At 42.7% G+C, this 26,511-nt stretch overlaps 1 long non-coding RNA gene across 2 annotated transcripts in view; it reads right to left on the bottom strand.

Moving 5' to 3' along the window:
• Positions 1-5,158: 5,158 nt before the first annotated feature.
• The window catches only part of LOC140211823 (uncharacterized), a 75,297-nt gene continuing 53,944 nt past the window's right edge, over positions 5,159-26,511 (bottom strand). For both annotated transcript variants that reach the window (XR_011889597.1, XR_011889598.1), the window contains exon 3: positions 5,159-5,460. This is a non-coding gene — a long non-coding RNA (uncharacterized lncRNA). The remainder of the gene's footprint in view (positions 5,461-26,511) is intronic.

Genomic DNA, 26,511 nt, shown 5'->3' with positions numbered 1-26,511 from the left:
CATTATGTATACAACTCAATTAAATCTTCCCTCAGTCTTTTTTGTTGCTGTCTGGCCAGTATCTCATCATAAGTAAAATTTTACAGCTCTAATTACTTCTTTGTAAATCTCTCTGCACTCTCTGCAGTGCAACTGTGTCCTTTCCACAGTGTAGTTGAGTAGGACTCTACATAGAATTGTCATCTACCCTCTGTTTTATACAGTTAACTGACGTTTTAGAAGGTGTATCAGGAAAGGCTGATGTGGGTCATATATTTGATGGTGGACATGGTCTTCAGCAGGGTGTTTGTTATTTCCTAGGAGTAGATTAGTTGAGATGTTAAAAGTCTATGGATCAAGGGAAACTAGAAAGTTGGATTAAAAATTGAATCATTGGAAGTGTATAAAGGGTAATGGTGGATGGGAATTCTAATAACTGGAAGGCACCATCAGTGAGGTACGCCGAATTTGGACTGGGCATCTTTTTTGTATACATTAAAGACTTGAATTTAAAAGGTTTGCTTTTGATACAAAAATTGGCAAAGTGGTTGATAACGGGGAAACAAGTTCTTGGAGACCTTCAATGGACAGTTAGGTAGGCATATGAAGGTGGCAATGCAATTTATCTGGAGGAGTATGAGACAATGTGTTTGGGAGTTCAAATAAGGCAAGAGAGTTCACAATAAATGATAAGACACTAAGTTGTGTGAAGGAACAGAGATAAAACCAGAAAATGCTGAAATACTCAGCCAATCAGGCAGTACATTTGGGAAGTGAAGCAGAGATAATGCTTCATCAGAACTGGGAAAGGGATAATACATGATAATGTTTTCTGCTGTAGGGACAGAGACTGTATGTCCACAGATTCCTGAATGTCCAGAGTAGATAGATAAAGTGTGAGGATGTATTCAGGATGGATGGCTTTGCTGGCTTAGGAATGAGCAGGGTGATAGTATTTAAACTGTATGGAACAATCATTAAGCCACAGCTCCACGTGGAATCCTACCTATTGCACTGCAGACACAATGTGATAGCTCTGCAGATATTGCAGACTGATTTGCAAATATGTAGTCAGAGCTAGAAACTTTTGCTTAGGATGAGTTACTGACTAAGCTGCAATAATGGGGAATAAGCAGAGACATAATTGATCTGTTATAGATAATGAGAGAATAGGAAGGAATTAATTTTTTTTTGCTGGGATATCAACAACCAGAGGGAATAAAATGTCTTGTAAGTGATGGGAGGATAAAAGGAGATAAAGAATTCATCTACAGCAAAATCTTAGTGGGATTTTTGTGCTCATTGGTTAAAAACTTGGTGGCCAGAAATGCTGAACACAATTCAAATGATGAAGTTGGAGTAACCCAAATAGATCAATTTTTTGACTGACACAAGCATAATAGAATGAATGGTTTCCTCTCTGTGTTGCTGTTTTCTATGCTTCTATGCAAGTGTCAAAGTAGGGATGTTTGTTGATAACTGCAGTTCCATTCACAGCTTCTGCTTAGCTCCATGTGGTGAGTCCTGAGTATAATTCTCTCTCAGGTTGTGATGTGAGAAGTAAAATCCCTGACCTAAAAGTGGGAGGCATTCATTATCTACAACAAAGGATAGTCTGACCACTTCTCTGTGATATTCAAACCTCCACCATTTTCAGATGCCTTGACATCAATATCATGAAGGTCATCATTAGCCAGAAATTTGATCAGGCAAGAAGCATAAATACTGTGATAAAAAAAAGCAGGTCAAAGAACATAAATGTAAGAATTAGGAGCAGGACTAACCCATAGAGCCATCTCCACCATTCATCAAGACCCTGGCTGATCTTCTACCTCATTTTCATTACCCAGTATGATCCTCGTATCCCTTAGTCACCTTATATCCAGAAATTCATCATTCTCTGTTTTGAACAAACTCAACAGCTAAGTTTCCACAGCAATCCAGGGAAGAGGATCTCAGTTTCTGAATGAAGTAATTTCTCCTCCTGTCAAAGTCCTGATCAGTTATTCCCTGGTTCCCTTTAAATTTACTTTATGTCACGGTCAGGACCGTTGACTCCTTGTTTTCCTTAATTCATTGTTTCCCTGTGTTTCTTGGGCTCTGTAATTAAAGGCACTTGAGTCTCAGCTGGACGAGCAGCATTTAGTGTTGGGCTTACAGCTACTCGGCGCTAGATCGTCATCGGACGTCACCGAAGCAAGTGTGAGCAAGTCACCCTGCCGGAACGAGCCGAGTTACATCGCCGGAGCTACTCAAGTCTTCTCCCCTAAGCGAGTGCCAGTAAGTCGCCCCTCCTCACTGGAGCCAGCCTGTTAAGTTACCTTGCCTGATCGAGCCGCTAAGCTACCTCGCCAGAGCGGGTCCATCAAGTTAACCCGCCGGAGTGAGACTAGAGCCACTGTTTGTAGTTCCTGGGCCACGTCAAGGGGTTGCCACTACTTGGAGCCATTTCGTGTCAAGGTCTTAACTGTCAACTGTCTCTTCGTGTCCTCATCTCCACTGAGTAGGTCTGGCTGTTTTGTCGCTACTCTGAGTTAGGAACTGTCTCCTCGTGTCCTTGTCTCCGCTGGGTAGATCCAGACATTTGCCGTTACCTTAAGTGGGGAACTGTCTCTTCGTGTTCTCGTCTCCACTGAGTAGGTCCGGCCGTGCACCACAACTCTGAGTTGGGAAATCCTGTCTCTCAGTGTTCTGAGTCCTGTGGCTAAAAGAAGAGTACCGGCTCTATGTCCTGTGTCCAAGCAGAGTCCCGGCTCAGTGTTCCGTGTCCTAAGTCTAAAGAAGAGAGCCGACTCTGTGCCCTGTATCCAAGGAGGAGCCCTGGCTCAGTGTTCCATGTCCTGAGTCTAAAGAAGAGACCCGGCTCCATGTCCTGTATCCAAGGAGGAGCCCTGGCTCAGTGTTCCATGTCCTGTGTCTAAAGAAGAGTCCCGGCTCCATGTCCTGTACCCAAGGAGGAGCCCTGGCTCAGTGTTCTATGTCCTGTGTCCAAGCAGAGTCCTGGCTCAGTGTTCTGTGCCCTGTGTCTACGAAAGGTCCAGGCTCTGGTGTTCCAAGTTCCAAGTTCAGGCTCTGGTGTTCCGAGTTCCAAGTCCAGGCTCTGGTGTTCCAAGTTCCAAGTCCAGACTCTGGTGTTCCGAGTTCCAAGTTCTGAGTCCCAAGTCCAGGCTCTGGTGTTCCAAGTTCCAAGTCCAAGCTCTGGTGTTCCGAGTTCCAAGTTCCGAGTTCTAAGTCCAGTCTCTGGTGTTCCAAGTTCCAAGTCCAGGCTCTGGCGTTCTGAGTTCCAAGTGCGGGTCCCGAGTTCCAAGTTCCGAATTCCATGTCCGGGTCCCGAGTTCCATGTTCCAAGTTCCAAGTCCTAGTCCGAGTCTAGCCACATTTATTCCTGCTTCTGTTTTGCTCACTCCTTGATCTCCCTCTGAACTATCCTTGCTTCCCTGCTTTCCTAGTAACGATTAATAAACTCTATTCTTGTTAACACTACAAAACGTGTTTGTGTCTTGCATTTGGGTCCACCCGTGCTCTGCACTTGTGACACCTCCCCTCAATCCTATCTGGCCTATCCCTTATTCTGAGTCTGTGCCCGCTGGTCCCAGACTCTTCAGTCAGGAGAAGCGTTCTCGCTGCATACAACCTGTTATAGAACCATAGAATACCACAGCACAAAAATAGCTCCTTCAGTCCATCTAGTCAGTGCCAACCTGGTATTCTGCCAAAAGTGAATTGTCGACTTAGTGAAGCAGCAGTACATGCAGACAGGTTAGCAACCCCTCAATCAATGCATCAGACTAAAGATCGAGAGAACTGCTCATTCAGTAATGAACACTGGTGGACTATTATTCAACTAATACAGTATGCATATGCCTCATTATAGAAAGGATATATAAGTTTTAGAGGGGGTGCTGAGGAGATTTATCTGGCTGCTGCCCAGAGAACGTATGTCTTATGAGAAAAGATTGAGCGAACTAGGGCATTCCTCTTCGGAGAGAAGGAGGATGAGAGGTGACTTGGTGATAGAAGCATAGCTAGAGTCACACAGAAAATGCTGTGTATGTGCTTGGCTGAGGGGCCAATAGCATGAAGCTATCACCTGCAGTATTTTGACTGAATGCCTTCAAGTCAGAATTCTGCCTTAACGCAGTGATACCCTAGCACCAGGGATCACTGGTCGGCCTGGGGTAAATGGCTACTAGATGCAGCCAGCAAGAAGTGCTGTTGCTACTGGGCTGGAATGCAGATGGATGGGGTGCCACCTCTAAACCTGGTGGAAATGGCTTGTACAAGGGAGCATAACTTTAAGAGGTTTGGAGGAAAGAATAATGGGGGATGTCAGAGGTAGGTTTTTTCACACCGAGAGTGATAGGTGTGTGAAACATGCTGCCATGGGTGGTTGTAGAGGCAGATACATTAGGGACATTTAGGAAACTGTCCGGGTCACAGATGAAAGAAAAATGGATTGGGAGGGAAGGGTTAGATTGATCTTGGAATAGGTTAACGGGCTATCATGACGTCATGGACTAACGGGTTTGTCCTGTGCTGTACTGTTCGATGTTCTAAAAGGAAGATTGGGACTGAAGAATTGTCCCACAATGAATGATGGTAGATTGCAGCAGTTTAGTCGAAACAATAAAGCTGGAGCATTAACATACATCTTTTACTCAAATAACTGAATTATGGTCATTCAGTAATTCCTGAAGTCTCCATTCTTGCTGTTTAAAATACATACTGTATAGACAGGAAAATTAGTAATTACAACATAGGGTATCAATTCCAAGAGTATCTTGTAGCTGGGTTGGTAAACCAAAATGTTAACTTATAGCTAAGAAACCAACTAAATTATATTAGTGCTGTTCAGTGACTTTTCAACACTCTAGATAATAATGTTGGTATAAAGACATCTCTTGTCAGGGAAAAAGACAATCAGTAAGCTTCAGAGTGTTTTCAAAATTCAGCAAAATAAGGTAAAAAAAATCAATAAAGAAAGGGAAGAATTAATATTATACCAAGTATGGAGGAACGTAAACTGCAGAATATGGAATACTCTGTCGGAGAGAGTGGTTAATCATTGAGTATTTAAATCGTGTCTAACACTAAAAACCAAAAGTTCAGATTTCAAAGTAAATTTATTATCGAAGCACATAAATATCACCATGTATAACCATGAGATTCATCTTCTTGCAAGGAATATTCAATAAATCCAATAACCATAATAGAATCAATGAAAGACCGTACCGACTGGGCTGCAGCAACCAGTGTGCAAAAGACAATTGTTATTCCTCTCCACACCTTGTGGCACATCGGTGGCAACCTTGCTCTTTCTTTAGGATTTTGTCTGTTTTTTACAAGGAAGAGTTGCCAGTTTGACATTCAACCCATCATGGATGGAAAGTGTATGAGGAGCTGGCTGGATTCGAACCCGTGACCACTCGCGTCGAAATCTGGTGCTGATGCCACTACACCACCGTTAGCACAAAAGACAAACTGTGCAAATACAAAAAGAAAATAATAAAATAATAATAAATAAAATAACAATTAATATCAAAAGCATGAGATAAAGAGTCCTTGAAAGTGAATCCGTAGGTTGTGGGAACATTTCAATGATGGGGCAAGTGAAGTTGAATGAGGTTATCCCCTTTGGTTCAAGAGCCTGATGGTTGAGGGATAATAACTGTTCCTGAACCTGGTGGTGTGAGCACTGATAGTCATGTACCTAGGCTGTGGGAATCCCTGATGGTAGATGCTGCTTTCCTGCAACAATACTCTGTATATTAGGAGCTTAGGAGGAGACAATGGTGTCTAACGGCAACTCCTTTGGTTGCATCTTTGGAGACAACTCTATTTCCATCTTTAACATCTCTGTTTTTCCTTTTCAGGGTTCTTCTGAAGACCCTGACCTGGAATTACACGCTGACTTTGGTTCTTTACGGGAATGGGACTCGCTCTCGGAGTTTCATGACTGGCCAAAGATGCGGCCTAAGATATTAGCTCGCCTTCGGAGTTCCGGGATCGCGTGGCTCTGGAGATGGGTGGACCGAAGGTCGGTGTCCCAGCAGGAAACTGGTGCATCATGGGAGACAGTAGATCTTTGGCTGTGTGCCCAGAGACTTGAGATCTTTGGGCACAGAGCTCAGAAAAAAGAGACGCAATGGACTTTTAACATCGTAAATCAGCGAGTTGTTTGTTATGTCTCCCCTCTCGCTGTGAAACGGAGACATCTGTTTCTCCCTTATTAAGGAGAGAGAGAGCCTATGGTATATCAAACGACCGGGTGAACAACTAGTTTTTGGGGTACTGCAAGTCTGTGTCTTTGCTGTTACCTTGCTGCATGCTGGAGTGCTTGGTGGTGGGTGCCGATGCTTTTTTTTGCTGGTGGGGGGGGATCGTTGCTTTGTTGCTACTTACGCATCAAAGCGGGGGAGGTGAGGGGGCTTTGGGGTTCTAACATTTAACTGTCATTCATTCTTTGGGGGCACTCCTCTGTTTTTGTGGATGGTTGCGAACAAAAAGCATTTCAGGATGTACATTGTATACATTTCTCTGACATTAAATGTACCTTTGAAACCTTTGTAGATATCTTCAATGGTGGGGAGGGCTTTACCCGTGATGGATTGGGCCGTATCCACTATTTTTTGTAGGATTTTCCATTCAAGGACAGTGGTGTTTCCATACCAGGGTGTGGTGCAGTCTGTCAATATGCTCTCCACCACACATCTATAGAAGCTTGTCGAAGTTTTAGTCTAAGTCTATGGAGGAAGTGCTGGGAGATAGGATTAATATGAAAGGGTACTCTCTAGTTGACATGGATGATTTAGACCAAACGGCCTGTTACCATGCTACGCCTCACTACCTCTGCACAATCCAGGGCAAAGTAGTCACTTGATCAGAATCAGATTGTCACCCTAGTCACTTCTGAAGCCTTTAATTCTCCTTCATTGGTTCATAGCAGTTATAATACAGATCATTTCCATAATCTACTGTAACAACTTCTCTGACTATGTCTCCAAATCCAGAACATTCCTGTTGGACAAAGTAAGTAGAAAGTGCCATCTTGGACAATGTCTCCCATCCACTACATAATGTACTGGGTGGGCACAGGAGTACATTCAGCCAGAGACTCATCCCACCGAGATGCAACACAGAGCGTCATAGGAAGTCATTCCTGCCTGTGGCCGTCAAACTTTACAACTCCTCCCTTGGAGGGTCAGACACCCTGAGCTAATAGGCTGGTCCTGGACTTATTTCCTGGCATAATTTACATATTACTATTTAATTATTTATGGTGCAGCTGTAACGAAAACCAATTTCCCTCGGGATCAATAAAGTATGACTATGACTATGACTATGACTATTAAAGGAGATACAGAAGACTGTTGATGCTGGGATTTGGATCAACGCACAGTCAGCATCAGAATCAGATATGTTGTCACTGATATTAATCATGGAATTTGTTGTTCTGAGGCACCAGTACAGTGTAGGCATAACTATAAGCTATAATAGCAAACAAACAATAAATTTAAATAAATAAATAAATAGTATTAAAGAGGAAGAGCGAGGTAGTTCATGGGTTTATGGACAATACTGAAATGTGGGAAAGAAACTCTTTCTGAAATATTGAGATTTTTTGGCTCCTTAAAAATCCTCCATAATGGTAATAATGAGAAAATTCCCAAAGTGGTGCGGGCTTTAATGATGGATGCTGCCTTCTCAAGGTACCATCTTTTGAAGATATCCTCAATGATGAGGAGTCTTATGCCTGTGATGGAGGCTGGAGAAACTTAATGTGCCAGGCAACATTTATGGAGAGAAATGGACGGTAGATATTCCAGATTGTGATCCATCATCTAGGACAAGAAAGCAGACATATTGATATAGCAACGCTTCGTGCCAGACACCTCTCTAACTCAGAGATTTGTTAACAGTGCTTCATGAAAATGCAGGAGCCTCTCAATCAAAGGGTCTATTGGAAAACTATCACCACGTTACTTACTAGCACCTTCTCAAAGAAAAATTCTGTAGTGGAAAAAATGGAAAAGCTTAACCCAGTACTGAGATAACAGATTAGAATGGGCAAAAGAGCAAGCTCTCGAAGATGGAGCATCAAGCAAAAAGAAGACTGCTACTGAGTTGTTGAGGGTAGGATTGGCAGCAGGAGGAGATATAGAATTGTGGAGAAGGGCTTTGGCAGGCTTTGGAAGGCTGGTCTTGCAAATAAAGACTAGTTCAAGTTCAAGTTTATTGCCATTCAACCATCTACAAGTATACTAAAAATAAAACAAAATTCCTCCAGACCAAGATGCATAACACAGTACACGTAACTCGCACACAACACATGAAGTAATATTGCCACAGATAAATTAACATATGATAAAAAAGATTCCAGATTATTGACATTAGCATAAGATGCATTTACAACACAAGTCAGAAAGTCGACAGTATAACACTACTGGTGCTTCATAAGTAATGAGAACTAGGTGGTGGCAGGGAATTCAGTAATCTCAAAACCTGTTTCCCATCCTAACAGTCCTTGTGTTAAAGCTATGGTACCTTTTTCTTGATGGTAGGAGGATCAAAGAGATTCTGGGATGGATGGGATGGATCATTGACAATGCTAAAGGCCCTGCCTACACAGTGCTCCTGATAAATGTCTCAGATGGGTGGAAGAGAGACCCCAATGATCCTCTCAGCAGTCCTTTCAGTCCCTTGTAGGGTCTTGGAGTCAGATCCCTTGCACTTCCTGTACCAGACAGTGATGCAGCTTGTCAAGTTGCTTTCAAATGTGCTCCTGTAAAAATTGGTTAGAATGGGAGGAAGGGGTTGAGGAGTCTCATTCACCTCAATCTCCTCAGGACAAATGGAAAGCAAAACCTACTTATAATCAGTCAAAACCATTATTGTTGGGTATCAGAGAACCCTGTGCTATGATACAAACCATTTCACAGATTGTCTTTTAGTCTTTTGTTTTAGAGGCATAGGAATTGTTGGATAAAGAACAACCAAGAGCCATATGATTCACCTCTATCACCCCAGCAGACCGACACCTGATTTAAGGACAATGTAGTTGTCAGCTTATTATTTTCTAAGGTATAACTTAGTAGCAATTCTGATCATTTAATCTTGTATGGTCAAGATGGCTAAAGTTTTATAAACTAAGAGAAACAAAAAATGTGTGACAATGCATGTTTCCTACACCCTACACAGGCAAGACAGAATTGCGCAGAATACAGCAGGGTCACTGTAAGATATGCAAAACATGGCAGCTCAATTCTCTTAGCTGCACAAATTTTCTGGTACCTCATATTGGTCTCACTGAAATTACTTGAAAATAGTCCTTCAACTTTAATATTGATGCCATGCTTGGAATTTCCTGGCTGCCAATGGAAATGTGTCAAGAAATGGGTTCCACTCATCTCAAATTTCCTCACAAAATAGAAGAGGTAAATTGAATTAATAGCCATTACTCTGCATAGAAGCTGTTAGTTTGCAATTATTCAGAAAGTTTAACATGGATACCCTATGGGGTTCCAAACAATCTGCTGGAGGAACCCATGGAAGAAAGAATTGTCCAGATATCGAGTCAAAACCCTGCATCTATTACTTTCCTCCCACAGATGCTGCTTGACATGATAAGTTTCTTCAGCGGATTGTTTGCTGCTGGAGATCCAAGCATCTGCAATCCTTTGTGCCTCTCTATCGTGACCAAAGCCCCTGCAGAGCTGTTGTCATTAACAACCATGTTCTACCTATGAGGCTGTGATCAGTCCATAAACCAGTGTTAAACTGAGGAATACTCCCACTGACACTCGTGCAAACCTGGTTAGCTTGGTGCATGGATTCATCCTTGGGGATATCCTCAACAGGCCGCTTCAACATTCTCCTTTTTTGCCATTACTGGATTGATTACTGGCTTGAGAGAAGGGAGATTTTTGTTTGGAGTAACCTGGACCCTTCGGGAGACCTGGTCCTGTCTCCATGGGCATACAAGCCGATTCTAGCCAATAAGACTGTGCGAGTCCTGACCCAGTCGAATCGGGAGTGTGCTGGAACTAGAGAGAGAGGGTTTGTAGTTCAGGAGCAAGCCGAGGAGGTGCCCAGATATTCTTGAACTCTAGCAGCCAAACCTAAGGGATTGAGCTAGGACCCAACTAAGGGAAAGAGTCCTAAACAGACCCTTGGACCCTATTACCAAGAGTACAAAGGCCATTTGTAATGTGTTAATGCCATTGTCTGAGGATACGGAAAAGGAAATGGACTCTGATTTGATCTCTGTTTCAACTAAAGACTCTAGCGAACCTATGAAGGAGACGCTGAGGTCCACCGAATCACACCAACTATCTAAGGAGTGGAGATTCGGGGTAGTTGCAGCACCCAAATTGGTCAAAATCCCTTCGGTCTACAAGGATTTGGAAGAGGTCTTCAGCAAGGGAAAGGCCTCGACTCTTCCACTGCACCGACCCTATGACTAGATCTACAGCCTGGAACTTGTCCTTCAAGGGGTCAGTTATACGCGCTCTCAGGCCAAGAGAGAAGCTCTATGTAGGGGTATATAAAGGAGGCTTTTGCCCTGGGATTCATTCAGCTTTTCAGCCAGTGTGGACTTCTTCTTCATATGGAAGAAGGACAGGATGTGACCATCCATTGATTATAGAGGGCTGAATCACATAATGGTCAAAAATCATTACTTACTTCCACTCATGGACATCGCTTTTGGGATTCTCCAAGGGGCAAGAGTATTCTCGAAGCTGTACTCGTGGAGTGCGTACAATCTGGTCTGCATAAAGGAGGGCAACAAGTGGAAGGCTGCATTCAACACACTGACAGGGCATTATGAGTACAGTACCTGGTCATGCCCTTTGGCCTCACAAATGTGCGAGGTTTTTGAGGCCCTTATAAACAAGGTGTTCCAGAATGCTCTCTATAAGTACACCTTTGTCTGCTTTTATGATACTCTAATCTTCTTGAAGTCCATGGAGGAGCACATCACTCACGTCAGAGACATATTAACGAGGCTTCCGGATCAAGGACTTCATGTCAAGCTGGAGAAATATGAATTTCATGTAGCCGTTGTTTTATTTTTGGGCATGAATGGCAACCTCAAGATGGCTCCTACAAAGACACAGGCAGTCAGAGATTGGCTACAACCATCCAATATGAAACAAATCCAACATTTCCTGAGATTTGCCAACTTTTACAGTAAACTCATCAGGAACTTTCAGCTCAGTGACTCCAGTTCTTGAGAATCAATTTCAAAAGCACCTTTGGTATCTGATGTTAGAACTGGTAAACTATGGTGTTTATAGTTTAACTTACTGTATATCTGCCGATGAAGAATGGAAAAGCTGAGCTTGGAGCAATGCTGAAAAAACACTCTGTTGACTTTAGTATAGTACTGAAAATAGGATGTTAAAATCATTTCTGCAACAATAGCACGGTTAGTAGAGTTGCAGCCTTACAGCCTCCAGTGACCGTGACGCTGGCTTGACAGTGAACTCAGGTGCTGTCTGTGGAGTTGTATATTCTCCTTGTAAGTGCATAGGCTTTCTGTGGGTGTCTCAGTCTCTTTCCATGTCCCAAATGTGTGAAGACTGGTGGAAGGAAATTGATCACTGTACATTGTCCCTGCTGCATAGATGAGTGTCAGAATCTGGGGAACGATGATAGGATGTTGGGAGAATAAAGTGGCATCAGATTAGGACTGGTGTATAAAGTAACTGAGGGCCAAAGATAGGTGTAAATTAGGATTCTGGGGAGGATGCTGTCACTTTGCCTCAGTGAGAATATAGAACATAGAACATGGAACAATTTAGGCCATTTGGCCCATCAGTGTGATTGATTCTTCCTATACATCAGTTCCACCCCCCCCCGTTGTGTCTCCCCTGAGTGCAGCTGTGATATTCTCCCTGATTAGTAGTGCAACTCCTGCCCCTCTTTTACCTCCTCCTCTATCTTTTCAAATACTTCTGAAATCTGATACATTAATCATCCATTCCTGCCTCTTTCTCAACCAAGTTTCAGTAATGGCTACAACATTGTAGTTCCATGTACTGATCCATGCTCTAAATTCATCATCCTTACCCATAATATTCCTGGCATTAAAATATACACACTTCGACTATCCAACCCATCAAGATTCAAGATTCATTTATTATCATGATGATGACGTCGACTCAGCCCTGAGAGGCCAGCGTCGGGCATTTTCATGCCTTACAAGGCGCATTTCGAAAGGCTGTGTGGGGCGCCACTCCTCACACAGACAGTTTGCAGTATTATTTTACGAGGCTGAGTTGCGAGCTCAAAGAATGTATAAATTATGCAACCCTGAGACTTGCTTGCTCACAGGTAGCCGCAAAGCAAGAAACCCGAAAGAACCCCGTTAAAGAAAAAAAATAAAAGAACAATACTCGATGCGCAAGAGAAAAAAATGAGAACAATTGAAGTGAGCAACAGCAGCATTCCAAACCAAAACTGAGCCCTCGGATCCAAACCCAGAGCATCATGGAGTAGGCCCAAAGCCCCACTTATCATATTAGCAGGCATGACGCACAGCAGCTAGGGTAGTCTTCATAGTCTCAGTGCTATGGAGATGACAATTGCAGAGAATGAGCAAAATCAGCTCTCACCCTAGATCCTGACACCCTGTCTTTACATAAACAAGAGAAAATCTGCAGATGCTGTAAGTCCAAGCAACACACACACAAGGTGCTGGAGAAACTCAGCTGACCAGACAGCATCTATGGAAAAAGAGTTAACAGTCAACATTTCGGGCTGGGACCTTCATTAGGACTACAGAAAAAAAAGTTGAGAAGTCAGAAGAAACTTCTGTCTTTTCGGTCTACCTGGGCCACCATTTGAATTGACCCAACAATGGAATAGCAAAAGTGTCTGGTAACCTGGAGAGAAGAGTGAAGATCACTGAGAGCAAGCAAAATCGACTCCCTCATCCGATTTAGGCCAGCAATTAAATTGTCTAAACCATGTATCGTACCTTCCACGAGGAACTGGTTGCAGTGAAAGGCTCTGGGCCTAGACTACGCTACCCAGCGACTTGCTCCGGGCCCAGGTTTCACTGCCCAGCCCAAAGCTGCTTTCAAGCTCTTCAAATCAGCTCAGCAGCTAGAGTAACACAATCTCACTTCTGGGCCAGTTGTATGGGCACCAAATCTCCACTGCCCGGGCCCTAATTGTTTTTGGTGCCAACAGTGATCTGATCTCGCACCCGGGCCAGTTGAACAAGCATTGGAACTTCTCCGCCCCGGCCCTGACTTCTCTTTTCAACACTCAGAGGAATTCAACCTCGCTCCCAAACCAGTTGTACATGCATCGGAACTGCATCTGTAACGATTCTGCCACGCACTGTTTTACCTTTTTCCCCAAAGCTTGCCTCGCCATCACTTGCCTTTCACTTGTTGTGGCGATAATTTAACACAATTTACCTCAGAAAATGTTATTTTTAGTGATTTTTTAGTCAGATTTTTTAGCTTTTTGACTATCCCTGTTATTTTGATTTTGCCTTTCAATGCTTCTCCTAACATCTACCTTCTGGTCCGATCCTTTCCTTATTGACCCGGGTCTCCAGTTCCCAGCCTGCTGCAAAACTAGTTTAAATTCTCCTGAGTAGCATCAGCAAACCTCCTGGTCAGGATATTGGTTCCCCTCTGTTCAGGTGCAACCCATCTCTCTTGGACAGGTCACCCCTTCCTCAGAAAAGGTTCCAATGATCCAAGAACTGGAAACCCTGCTCCCTGCACCATCTCCTCAGCCACTCATTCATCTGTGCTATTATCCCATTCCTACCTGCACTAGCCCATGGCACAGAGAGAACAGAGGAGATTATATCCTTGAAGGACGATCTTTTCAACCTCTTTCCTAACTCTACATACTCATTGCGGAGGACCATTTCCCCCTTTCTGTCTATGGCATTGGTGCCAATAGGCACTACGATTTCTGGCTGTTCCTCCCCCCTCTTGAGAATATCCTGCAGTACATCATGGACACCAACACCCCGCAGGCAACATACCATCGTGGTGTCTCTCTTGCGGCCACAGAATCTCCTTTCTGTCCACCTAACTATCTAGTCCCCTATAACGACTGCACTGCCTGACTTCACCCTTCCCTGTCAAGACTGAGAGCTGGCCACAGTGGCACCAGCCTGGCTGCTGCTGCCATGATCTGATGGGTCATCTCCAAACACCCCCCCCCCACCCCCGCCGCAGCAGTATCCAAAGAGGTATACTTGTTGCTGAGGGAAATGGCCACAGTGGAACCCTGCACTGATTTCTTAATCCCCTTACCTCTCCTGGTGGTCACCCATCTGCTGTCAGACGCCTGTACTCTGGGTGTGACCACCTCTTCAATCTCAATTACTCCTCCAGGAAAGGGCAAGTATCAATGGCAGCTGATGATGCCCCATGAGGCCTATCCAATTGAAAAGCTTCAATGAGACTTATCAGAAAGACCTAATAAGTTTAACATCTGAAGAACTGTTCAGTTCTTGAGCTAACTGGCAAAACACTAATCACTACAGTTGAGAAACACTGCTTTGTACTTAAATCGACTTTCTTGTTTGTTAATTTGTCTTGTTCTTTTATTGCGTTCTTTCCTGTAAAAATTATGCATGATCTCTTTTTAATTTCTGCTTTTCTTGTGAATGCTGCTCATATGTGCCTGTGTTGCTGCCGCAAACAGGTTTTTCATTACACCTGTGCCTATGGGTGTTTGTGCATATGACCATGAAGTCGATGTGACTTGCGAGGGGGAGTGAAAGTGGCAGAGCTGGTGTCTATGGGGCCTGTGAAGGACAGAAGTATTGTCAATGTGATCAACCTATAGAAAGAAGAAAATAGCAAGAAGGAATGAAGGGTAAGATAATTATTTCAGGGAGTTGATCTCCCGTGTGAAACTACTGACTCTTGTTACCAGGTGAAACACTGTTCAATAAAAAAAAGAGTTGCGGCAGAAGGTTGAGTATAGTCCTGTCCCCAGATGAAAGTGGCCCTGGCTCCGACCCCTGTCAACGCCTTTTAATGTGAACTTCGGGATTGATTGTCAAAGTGATTGAGTTTCCCCAGAACTTTCCCAGACGGAATGTCTGATAGATTCATAGCTTCATTATTAACTCCACTTTTTTCACCAGGGCAGCCAATCAGTAACCACTATTAAATTACTGAGCTTTTAATCTGTGGCTGGCCTGGAAGTTTGATGTGTGTGGGACTGGGAGCAGCAGTGTGGGGAGGGTTCGGAGGAGTGTGCCTGGGGGGCGGGGCGGGGAGCGGATAAGGGGGGTAGGAAGAGAAACCAGACTTTGTCCAGAAACAAACAGCCTCATTAATGCATTGTCACAGATTTCATTAAACAGTCTGACCTCAGCAGAGTTGTCATAAATCAGCAGACACCGGGCTTGCCACTGGCTGATAGCAAGTACACCACATGAAACATGGTGATGAGATTGTAGGAACGTCTACTACTGGCCAATTACTCAATGTTCATCCACTCCGCTGTGAAAAAGACTCCGAGCGTCCCTGGGAACCGCGCTCCAGGTTGCGTCCTGAAATCTTTGAACTCTTTTTTTTTTTGCAGAGACCTAATCTTAAATCTGTTTGAACTCACAGGAGATTAAACAACAGTTTAATCTCACAGATTTAATCGGAACCTGAGGGGCAACGTTTTCACCCAGAGGGTGGTCAGGATGTGGAATGAGCTGCCAGAGGAAGTGGTTGAGGCAGGTACATTAACAACATTTAAAAATCTGCTTCGGCAGGTACATTCGTAAGAAAGGTTTAGAGGGATATGGGCCAATTCTGGGGAAATGAAACTCATTTAGATCGGAATTTTGGTCTGCATGGACCAGTTGAGCTGAAGGGCCTGCATCCACCCTCTATGACTCTCCAACAGTGAGGACTCAAATGTGCCAACCCTCACACAACATCCACATCATTCCGCTGCTGTTCAGGGAAAGGAGCAGAAAGCATGCCTTTGCACCATCCCTCAAGTGATTCCTTCACACACTTACTCTTAATAACTCCCTCATAGTGCTGAATATTCCCTAATTATCCTCCACTCCCTTATTATCACCCTTACCTGTGGTAACCTCATTGCACTCTGTCTCTTTGTCACTCCCTCACACTCCCTCTTTCACAAACTCCCTCACATTCCCTTTCTCAGCAACTCCCACACACTCTCCCTCCCTCAGTATGTAACTCCCTTCCATACCTACACACACACACACACACACACACACACACACACACACACACACACACACACACTTCCATTCTCAGTAGGTATGCATTCATTGCCTATGTCTTGAGGTTGACATGGTTAGTTTATCGTGGAGCTTACTGTTTTGTTTCTAGAACCACGGGCACACAGATACTCACTATCATGTTAATCCATCACTGGTGATGTGCCAGGACCAATACTGACCCAAAGTCTCTGGTTTGTTTCTCTCTGAATGAATGAACTGCTTGAATTATAGAAACAGCTGACTGGAACTATATACGGTATCATAATAAAAAGTGCTCTAAACACTGCAGGTCGGGCAGCATCCGTGGGAAAAATAAATTAGAATTAATGTTTCAGGTCAAAGAGTCTTTGTCAGAATTAGGAGAGAGAAAACAAACTATGTAATGAGTAACACACACAAAATGCTGGAGGACGCAAACACGAGGAAATCTGCAGATGCTGGAATTTCAAGCAACACCTGCTGGCCTGTTGCGTTCACCAGCAACTTTTATAAATACTGGAGGAACTCAGCAGGCCAGGCGGCACCTATGGAAGAGTACAGTTGGTATTTGGGGCTGAGATCCTTCACCAGGACTATGTAATGACCTATTTTTCACTGTGGAATCATGTTTAAGTTTAAATGAATTTAACTTAGGAACCCTGAGGCTTCATCAATAATAAATTGCTATTGATACCACTGATGGACTAAGCTGATTGTACATTTTGGCTAATGCAAATAGGCTTACACTGTATCGTTACATCATTGATGAACTCTATCTACCCTAATCTGTTTACACTTTCCTTCTGAGCACACAGCAGAATCTCAGACCAATGATTAAGGACATAAAGCATGTGACAAAGAAGACATACAAAGACCCTTGAGGCCAAGGGATGATTCAAAACCCAGAGATAAGACCTGGGGGAGACAACACTTCAACAATCAAAACTAGGCTGGAATCTGAAAGAAAGGTGAAAGAAAAATGGCAGCAATGTAAATGGTAAGTGTAGTGTAAATAGTGATGAAGGCATGGGACATAATGCTGTGATGTGTTCTATTGCTTAAAAATATCCTAATCAATATTCCAATTATTGATTTGTCAAGCATTAGAAAAAGTGGTGGCACAATGACTCAGCAGATAAAGGTGCTGCCTCATAAATCCAGCAACTGGTGTCAAAATCATGTTGTTGTCTATGTGGAGTTTGTATGATCACCATGTGACTGTGTAATTTTCCTCTGCGAGCTCCAGTTTTCTTCCACATCCCCAAAAAGTGCCACTGATACATTAATTAGGCACCGTAAAATGCTCCTAGTATACACTGGTAAACTGCTTTATTATTATTCCATACAATAAATCCTCATTAGCCCCCTTGATTTTGCTCTTAAGTGCTTCTTGCATTTCTTATATTCAATATATGCTTACTGTAATTGAACTATTTGTTCTTTCTATATTATCGTGCATTGCATTGTACTGCTGCTGCTAAGTTAACAAATTTCACGTCACAAGCCTATGACAATAAACCTGATTCTGATCTATTCTTCAATGCTCCAGTTTTCTTCCATATTCCAAAGCTATACAGGTTGATATATGGATTGGTTATTGTAAATTGTTGTTTGTAGGAGAATGGTAGAATCTGAAAGTGCAATGAGTTTGGAGAGTATATGAAAATTATGTAGTATTAGTGTAAATGGATGGTTCATGGTTAGCATAAACTTAGTAGGCTGAAGAGCCAGTTTTCATACTATGCTCCTATGAGCATTTCCAGTAGATTGTCTATATCCTTACTAAACAGCAGACCAATATCTTTTTATCTTTCTGGAACAGGGGTACAAAGTCTACTCTTGTATTTGATTCATCCTTGTTAATATACGTTCATCAATGCGCCGTTCTCCCCTGCCTAGGCATTGGAATATCCCCGGAATAGAGTTTCCTACATTCTCATGCTTATAGTGGATCGATTTCACTAGACTTATCAAAGTAAAGTTGTTCTTCGTCAGGAACAATTCACATGCATTTTGAATTGGGTCAATCTAGTACCAAAAAGCAGGGTTAGTAAGCAAGTTTAAATATCACCAAAAACAAATGGCTAATGCATTAAATTATGTACCAGGAGAGAGAGGAGGCTGATCAGTCTGTCAAGTTCTGACAACTTCTGATGCAAAAATTCATCAGTACCATTCTTTCTCCTTATTCCCTAGCAGCCCAGCATCTTATTTTCTCTCTCATGCCTATAGAATGTAGTCTCTTCAATGTTTTTCCATATTCTCATATTTTTCCCATATTTCCTTACAGAGACTATTTAGCCCAGTGAGTGCATAGCAATTCACAGAACAACCCCATCCTCCCTGTTAATCCTTTGCTCCAATCTAATCTCACTACATTCTTTTGCCGCTCACCTACTCTCGGGACCACTTCCAGCAGTTGGTTAACCTCTCCCCATGTCAACAGGATCTGGGAGAAATCTGGAACACCTGGCAACAACTCAAACAACATGTGATCCCACGGGGAAAGTGCAAACTCCAAACACACGATACCAAAACGTTAGGATTAAATCTAGATTTCTGAAGCTGTGTGGCAGCATGCAGTGGTGCCACCTTTTTACTTTATCTTTATTTTAATCTGCCTTTAAAATTGAAGTTGGGCAATAGGAACACAAACACAAGAAATGCTGTGGGGAATTATAAGAGTCACAGTTACTTGCAGGGAATTTTTTGAGCATGCACAGATCGAAGCTTCCAACTGTTGCTTGCTGAATTTATGGAAGTTTTTCAGTAAAATTCTCGAGCAAATTTTGCCTTGGTTTTAAATACTAAATGCTTTTAGGTGATATTGGCTTTGCTTTAGATCAATTGAAAACATTTGTTCAAATCATAAAGGCATGCAAGTCAAGTAACTGGTTTCATTGAGAGCAGAGGTAGGGCCATTTTAGTGTCGACAGAATATCCTCCGGAACGCAGAAATCACAAATAAATTTCAGTGAGTTCTTGGCATGGAATATCAAAGAATTACTGAAACAAAGCCTACTTATAAATCAAGTCAGATGACCTGTTTTAAGTCTGCCAATTCTGACATCATTGAACTGGGATCTTCTTTGTATCATAAGCTTCTATACCAGTAGATGGCAAGATTGCACCATACATGTCAGATTTTCATAATTTATCACAGAGTCATAGACTAATACAGAAAGAGACCATTCAGCCTATCAATTCTGTCCTATATCACTTAAACAATTACTAGATTTCTCTGTTCCTTCTAAAGAGTTTAATAAACGTTTTATCTTCAAGTATTTAACCAATCCTCTTGGAAAGATGTGATAGATTCATTATCAACCCCCTTTTCTATGCAGAACATTTCTTTTTTGTATTTTATATTTTTATTTATTGAGATACAGGTCAGAGTAGGCCCTTCCAGCCCTTTGAGCCAAGTCACCCAGCAATCCCCAATTTAACCCTAGCCTAATCACGTGACAATTTACAATGACAAATTAACTTAACAACCGGTACACCTTTGGAATCTGGGAGGAAACATGAGCACCTGGAGGAAACCCATACTGTGGTGGGTAAACCGTACAAACTCCTTACAGACAGCATTGGGAAATGAACCCAGATTGCTGGTACCGTAAAACGTTATGCTAGCTACTATGCTACCATACCGCCATGTCACCAGCACTCACATCAAAGTAATTAGCTTCGCACTACAAAGTAAGATTTTCCCATTACATCACACAATGCTTTAATCTAAAACTACAGGCTGTTAATTCCTGATTGGCTGAAATGATGGTGAAATTCCATCCAGCAGTCGTGAGCACATATCCCAGCTGGAATTCCAGTGTAGTACTGAAAGAGTGCAATATTGAGAGAGATGTTGTTTTCCAATTTTGGACTTTAAAACCAAGAATTTGCTCCTCCTTAACTTTAAAAAATGAAAACAGTAGTTCAGAAAGAGCAGGGAATTCTCCCTAGTGTTCTGGCTACCATTAGTTCTCAACCAACATTGCTGGAGTATATGATCATTGAACTATCAGGGAACTTCTGTGTCCATTTGCTACATTTCCTATATAACTCATCTTATTTTGCTTGTCCAGTAGCACATACCATTCCACTGTGATGAAGGGCTTTGAGAGGTTGGTCACGACACATGTCAACTCCTGCCTGACAGTGATTTGGATCCACTCTAATTTGCCTACCATCACAACCGCCATTCCATCAACAGGAGATGCCATTTCATTGGCTCTCCACTCAGCTCTGGATCACCTAGACAATGAAGATGCATGCATCAGGATGCTCTTCTTTGACTACAGCTCTGCCTTTGACACTATCATTCCCTTGAAACTAATCACTAATCTCCAAGACCTAGGTCTCAATACTTACCCATGTAACTGGTCCTTGACTTCCTCATTTATGGCCCCAGTCAGTACGGATTGGCAACAGCATCTCCTCCACAATCACCATCAGCATAGATGCATCGCATGGTCGCTCATCTCTTTGCAGATTGTGGGTTTGCAAAGAGGGTGTGGAGAAAGATGCAAGGGCCTGTGTCATGGTTCACCCTGAGCCCCTGCATAACAGAGGACTTCTAATCTACAGGCTATTCCAGGGGACACACAGAGAGGCAGAAATCAAGTGCTGCTGGAAGATCATCGACTCAATGAAAGATGCCCTTTGATCTGCCAAAATGTGCTGGTCTGTCAGCACAGCGAGGAGGAATGCTGCCAACTGGCACATAGCAGGCTGCAGGAGTGGTGCTGAGGGACACAGTGAAGCTTAGTGCAGCCACCGCAAGGCTCAGTGAGGAAGGTCCACCGAAAATAGGGATAGGATATGGAGGGACCATGTTGGGTGAGGAAGCCTCTCAATTAATGTACCACCCTGGAGGGCCACATGAGTGGCCATGGTGCAATTGCTTTTTATGCAATTTAACACTAAACGCATTGTCTCTGAACGTAAGAATGAAAAGGTAGTAGGCAACTGTCGATCCACTGGATCATGGGTTTGTGCCCCTGGTAGACTGTGTCCTCTCCAGGGCACAAGCCTGGCTGGGAAGATTTGTAGAACCGGCTGTTGCCCATACAGTAGGTCCCCCATCTCCACGTCACTGTTGTAGTCCAAGGGAAGGGCAAGCGCTGATACAGCTTGGCACTAGTGTCGCCACAGAGGTTGCCAGAGTGAAGTTGTAACAACATCAAACTGCCTTAGGGACCCCGGCTCCGGATTTCTTCCTTGGGGTCTACTCCTGAATCCTTTCCCATGGGTGGGTATGGCCGCAAGGCAGCTGAGGTTTAAAATCAGAGTTTTCCTTCTCCAAGGCGGGCTGCCTTCCAAGGCTGAAGAGCCCCACATGCCCAAAGCAACTGGTTTTGAGGCACCAGTGGTCCGCCTTTGCCCCTTCTCTTGTCAGTAGAAAAAGTTCCGCCGGGCCTAGTGGCTAAGCCACACGTGAAGGCCAAGAGATGGACTTGGTTGTCAGAGGCTGTTAGAGTTGCACACCATTTGGAGCACTTTATAGGTAGTGGGAGCTTATGCTAACTACCACCCCGACTAAGGCAACCTTAGGAACCAGGAATGAAAAGGTATTTCACATTATATTCTTGTGAATATTTTTTATTATGAATAAGGTTAATTTAAGGCTAATTTTAAAAAATGCTTACAACGCTGCCCCCGGCACATTCCAAGGTACAGAAGTATGTGCTAGTGGATGCTCTGACACTTGGCCCAGTCAACATAAAGGCTGTGTGGGGAAAGCCCGCAATCTAAGATTCTGCATCAATAGCCCGTGAGGGATTATCTTTCTATATCCCAGTTTCTCAGTCGCTTTCTGGGCGTGGTGGTGAAAACGGTAAAGTAAATAGCTTTGATGCATTGTAATTAGAATTAACTGATTGATTACACAAAAAGAAGACGTACAGATTATTTTGTATTTCCTGCATATATTTTATGAATAAATTTTATTTTGAAATAAATTTTATTTTGAATAAATTTTATTATGAAAATAAATTTTATTTCTGAAACTGGAAAAAATACGAGCCACTGACAGTGGCTTCACCCACTGACCAATATTGTGACCACGCAATCCTCTTCTCTGAATGACAAATGTCAGAGTGATTGAGTTGTGATTTTGTTCTCAAACCCATCATTATTCTATCATAGACAGTGTAATCTTGGCAACCTCTATGCCGACAGGTAAGTGCAGTAAGTCACGGCTACAGTAGAGTACTGGACCACTAAGTCCAAAAGGCAGTAAGTTCTCAGTCACTGGGCAGGAGAAAAGGGCACTGGTCAGGAGAATGGAAACTTGGGTGTAAGGAGATAACAGTGAGGCTTCGCTTTGGAAGTCTTCCTCCTTCCTCTTCTTTACTCCCCTGATATGAAAGTAACCTCTGCTAGGACAAGACTTTTCTTGTCTGTGTTTCCACCCCACCCCTCAATATTTTCAAGCTGCAGGCTGAAGGAGGGGATGAGGTGAGGTGTCCAGTTAGCTGATTCCTGCCACAGTTAAATGAGATGCAGTATCTTTAACGTTACCTTCTATCACTCTCCCCAAACACGTGGAGAAACTATTCAAAGGAGAATGGAGACACAAATGATATTGAAATCTAGAGCATCAAACAGTCTGCCAGTGGAACTCAACAGGTCCAACAGCAGTTGTGAGAGGAAGGAACACTCAATGTTTTGGTTTGAAATACATAATATCAGTCCAGATGTAAGATTTTGGCTCAAAATATCAGCAATTCCTTTCCTCCTATGGCTGCTGCTCGATCCACTGCATTCCTCCAGCAGATTGTTAGTTGCTGTTAGTTCAAAAGACAAACTGGGCAAGAGAATGATATCAAAAACCTCTGCTCAGTCCGTCTGCTCAGGGAACAATGGGAAACAAAATTGGATGGTTGTCCAGGTGAAGCAGTTATAAAACTTCTGTGTGATGCCACTAAGACATTAAAACCAACTGTTAGACAATGCAATGGCAAACTAGTCTCTATGGCAACCGTAAATTGGCTATAGTGTCAAATAAGCCAAACGATATTTACTCAATCAACATATTTCCATAAGCCTCCCAAATCATTCCTCAGATATGCCTGTCACTGTGCAGTCTGTAAGTTGCTTTGGCAACTCGAAGAACGTAACTGAATGTGATCTGAGGGCTGATATCTGTCTGAGGGAACATGATGATCTGATGTCAGGATGAGGGGTAGTGAAACAGTGTTCAAGCAGTAATATTTGTCCTTGTTAACTGTAAATGCAGCATTCTCATGAATGTTCCACAGCTCACTTCCTGTCCTGTGGTAAACAGAAGACAACGAATAAAAGTAGGCACAGAAAATGCTGGAAGAACTTGGCAGATCCAACAACATCTATGGAGTGGGATGAAGAGTTGACCTTTCATCAGGACTTGGCCCAAAGCATTGACTCTTTACTACTCTCCATAGATGCTGCCTAACCTACTGAGTTTCTTCAGAATTTGGTTTGTTACTCTGGATTTCAGGGATCCGCAGAATTTTCTGTGTTTAAGATAAAAGTTAACCATGTCTTTGCTGCGTCAAATCCTAGAATGGAGACTAGGGATGATTTTCTCTCTCACTTAATTCAAAGTTCAAAGTTTGAAGTTCAAAGTAAGTTTATTATCAAAGTACACGTATGTCACCATTTGCAACACTGGGATTCATTTCCTTGCAGGCATACTCCATAATGGAATAATAACCATGCAACTTGGGCATTCAACCGATGTGCGAAAGACAATAAACTACAAATACTAAAGGAAACCAGAGGTCCATGAGCCAGTCCTCATCAGAGGATCAGAGGTGGAGAGGGTCAGCAACTTTAAGTTCCTTAGTGTTATTATTTCAGTAGACTTGTCCTTGGCTGAGTATGTAAGTGCAATTATGAAGAAAGCATGGCAGCAGCTCTCCTTTCTGAGGAGTTTGCTAAAGATTTGGCATGACATTCCATGCACTCACCACTCTCTGCCTAAAAAACACACCCCTGACATCTCCTCTGTACCTACTTCCAAGCACCTTAAAAAGGAAACAGAACAGGCAGAAATTCATGGGTTTATAAGCAGTGATAATAATCATAAATTAAAAAAGAGTAGAAATGGCTGGCTAATAACTGACTGATGTATACCGAGCAAACTGTGTAGTATTTTGAAGCAAATGAAATAGCCAATGAAAAGTGAGTGCCAATATTGCTGAGTGTAATAGGTGGAAGAGCACACAGTTTGCGTAGAAGCTTAAAGTCTCCAACCAATCCAGCCAAAATATGTTTAGCTGATATCGTGAAAGTAATGCAAGAACATTTAAAAAAAAGCCGATGTTGACTGCAGAATGTTTTAGGTTTCATAAGTGGAATCAAAAGGAAGGGGAGTCCATTTCAGCATATGTAGCCAAAGTGAAGAAATTGCCTGAGCATTGTCAGTTCAGTGATGAGTTTAAGGATGCACTGAGAGATCATTTAGTTTGTGTAATCTTAGAAAAAAAGCATCAAAAAATGGCTCCAACTGAAGCACAGCTTACATTCAAAAGAGCAGTTGAAATCACTGTATCAATGGAAGCTGCAGCCAGAGACACGATTGAATTGCAGTCAGGGATGAAAGTAAGCATGAACAAAATTGCATTGTCTAAACAGAAACTTGCCTAGCTGAATAAATTGTGTCATCGTTGTGGCGGGGGCTCACATATACTAGACCAATGCAGATTTAAAGGTAAATCTTGCAGAAAATGCATCAAAGTAGGACACATACAAAGAGTATATTGGGCAGGCCAAAAAAAATGGACTGCAGAGGGAAGGGAAAAAGATAAGTCCAGTCGCATTTTCAGAAAGAGCACTAATCTGCATGCTGTTGATGTAAAATTTGATAATGATGTGACACAAAACAAAATAGCTTGAGATTTACAATATGAAAACTAACAAGAGACAAGCAATATGACTAACATCTGAAGTGAATGGCAAATTAATTAAAATGGAATTGGACACTGGCTTGCCTGTTTCAATGATTCCACACTGGGGATGTACAGTATGTGGTAAAAACAGATGGCCAGCATTGTGGGAATGTGATTGGCTGAGACAACTACAAATTGATTGGAGATCTGTCCACCATTTGCATGCCACAACCAAAAGTGAATTAAGAAAGATACTGGCTGATCCCACAGCAGTACTCAAGGATAGAATTGGAAAACTCAAACATATCAAGGGTAAAATGTGAATGCAAACCCAAGTTTCGCAAGAGCCCTTCTGGTTCCTTTTACTATGGGTGATAAAGTATCCAGTGAGCTAGATTGCATGCAGACTGAAGGAATTCTCTTCAAGGTTGAATAAAGTCCATGGTCAATGCCAGTGGTCCCAGAAGACAAGATAAATGGGTCTTTGTGGATCTGAGGTGGTTTTAAAGTTACCATCAACCCAGTACTAAACGTAGATCCATACCCTCTGCCCAGGATGGAGGATATTTTTGAAAACCTTTCTGGAGGGAAATATTTCAGCAAAGTGGAGTTAGCTGCGGACTACTTATAGACAGAGATGAAAGAAGAGTCCAAAGTGTTTCTCACAATAAGCACTCACAAGGACTTTATTGTTATAATAGGCTGGGTTTATCATCTGCACCTACACACTGGCAGAAAGCTATGGACCAGCTGTTGCAAGGCTGCTCAGGTACTCAGTGTTACCAAGATGACATCGTTCTTACCAGCAAGGATGACAAGGAGCAGCTCCAAAATCTCAAGACAGTGTTAAGAAGATTAGAAGACTATAGGCTCAGAGCATGACACAACGTGTGATTTCTTTAAACCAAGCATCACTTACTGTGGTCACACCATTGACATATAAGCATTACACACATGTGCTGAGAAAATTCAAGCAGTGATGGATGCCTCAAGACCAAAAGGATGTTGTCACAGTTATGTTTCTTTTCAGGATTTATCAATTACTATAACAGGCTCCTGCCAAGCCTGGCAACTGTGCATCGACCCTTGAACTCATTACTATGGATCAGGAAAAAGAGACAAAGGACAAAGCAGTGCGAGGTGGCTTTCCAAAAGACAAAGGAGCTAGTAATGTCAGACACTGTACTCACGCTTTATGATCCAGATCATCCAATGAAGCTTTTATATAGTTCCTTATCTTAATATATAGGTTCAATCATGTCATATATTATGAATGGTAAAAGTGAACTCCCTGAAGTCCTTGTATTATGTTCTCTTAACGCTGCAGAGAAAAATTATACACAGACTGACAGAGAGACCTTGAGTCTGGTTTGGTGTAAAATATTTGAAGCAATACCTGTATGGGAGATAGTTTACCCTCATTGCAGTCAGCTGGTGTCCAGT

Source organism: Mobula birostris, chromosome 18 (assembly GCF_030028105.1).
Source record: "Mobula birostris isolate sMobBir1 chromosome 18, sMobBir1.hap1, whole genome shotgun sequence".
Lineage (NCBI taxonomy): Eukaryota > Metazoa > Chordata > Chondrichthyes > Myliobatiformes > Myliobatidae > Mobula > Mobula birostris.
The sequence above is the reverse complement of the archived record's forward strand: the minus strand, read 5'-3'. Positions and strand labels throughout refer to the sequence as shown.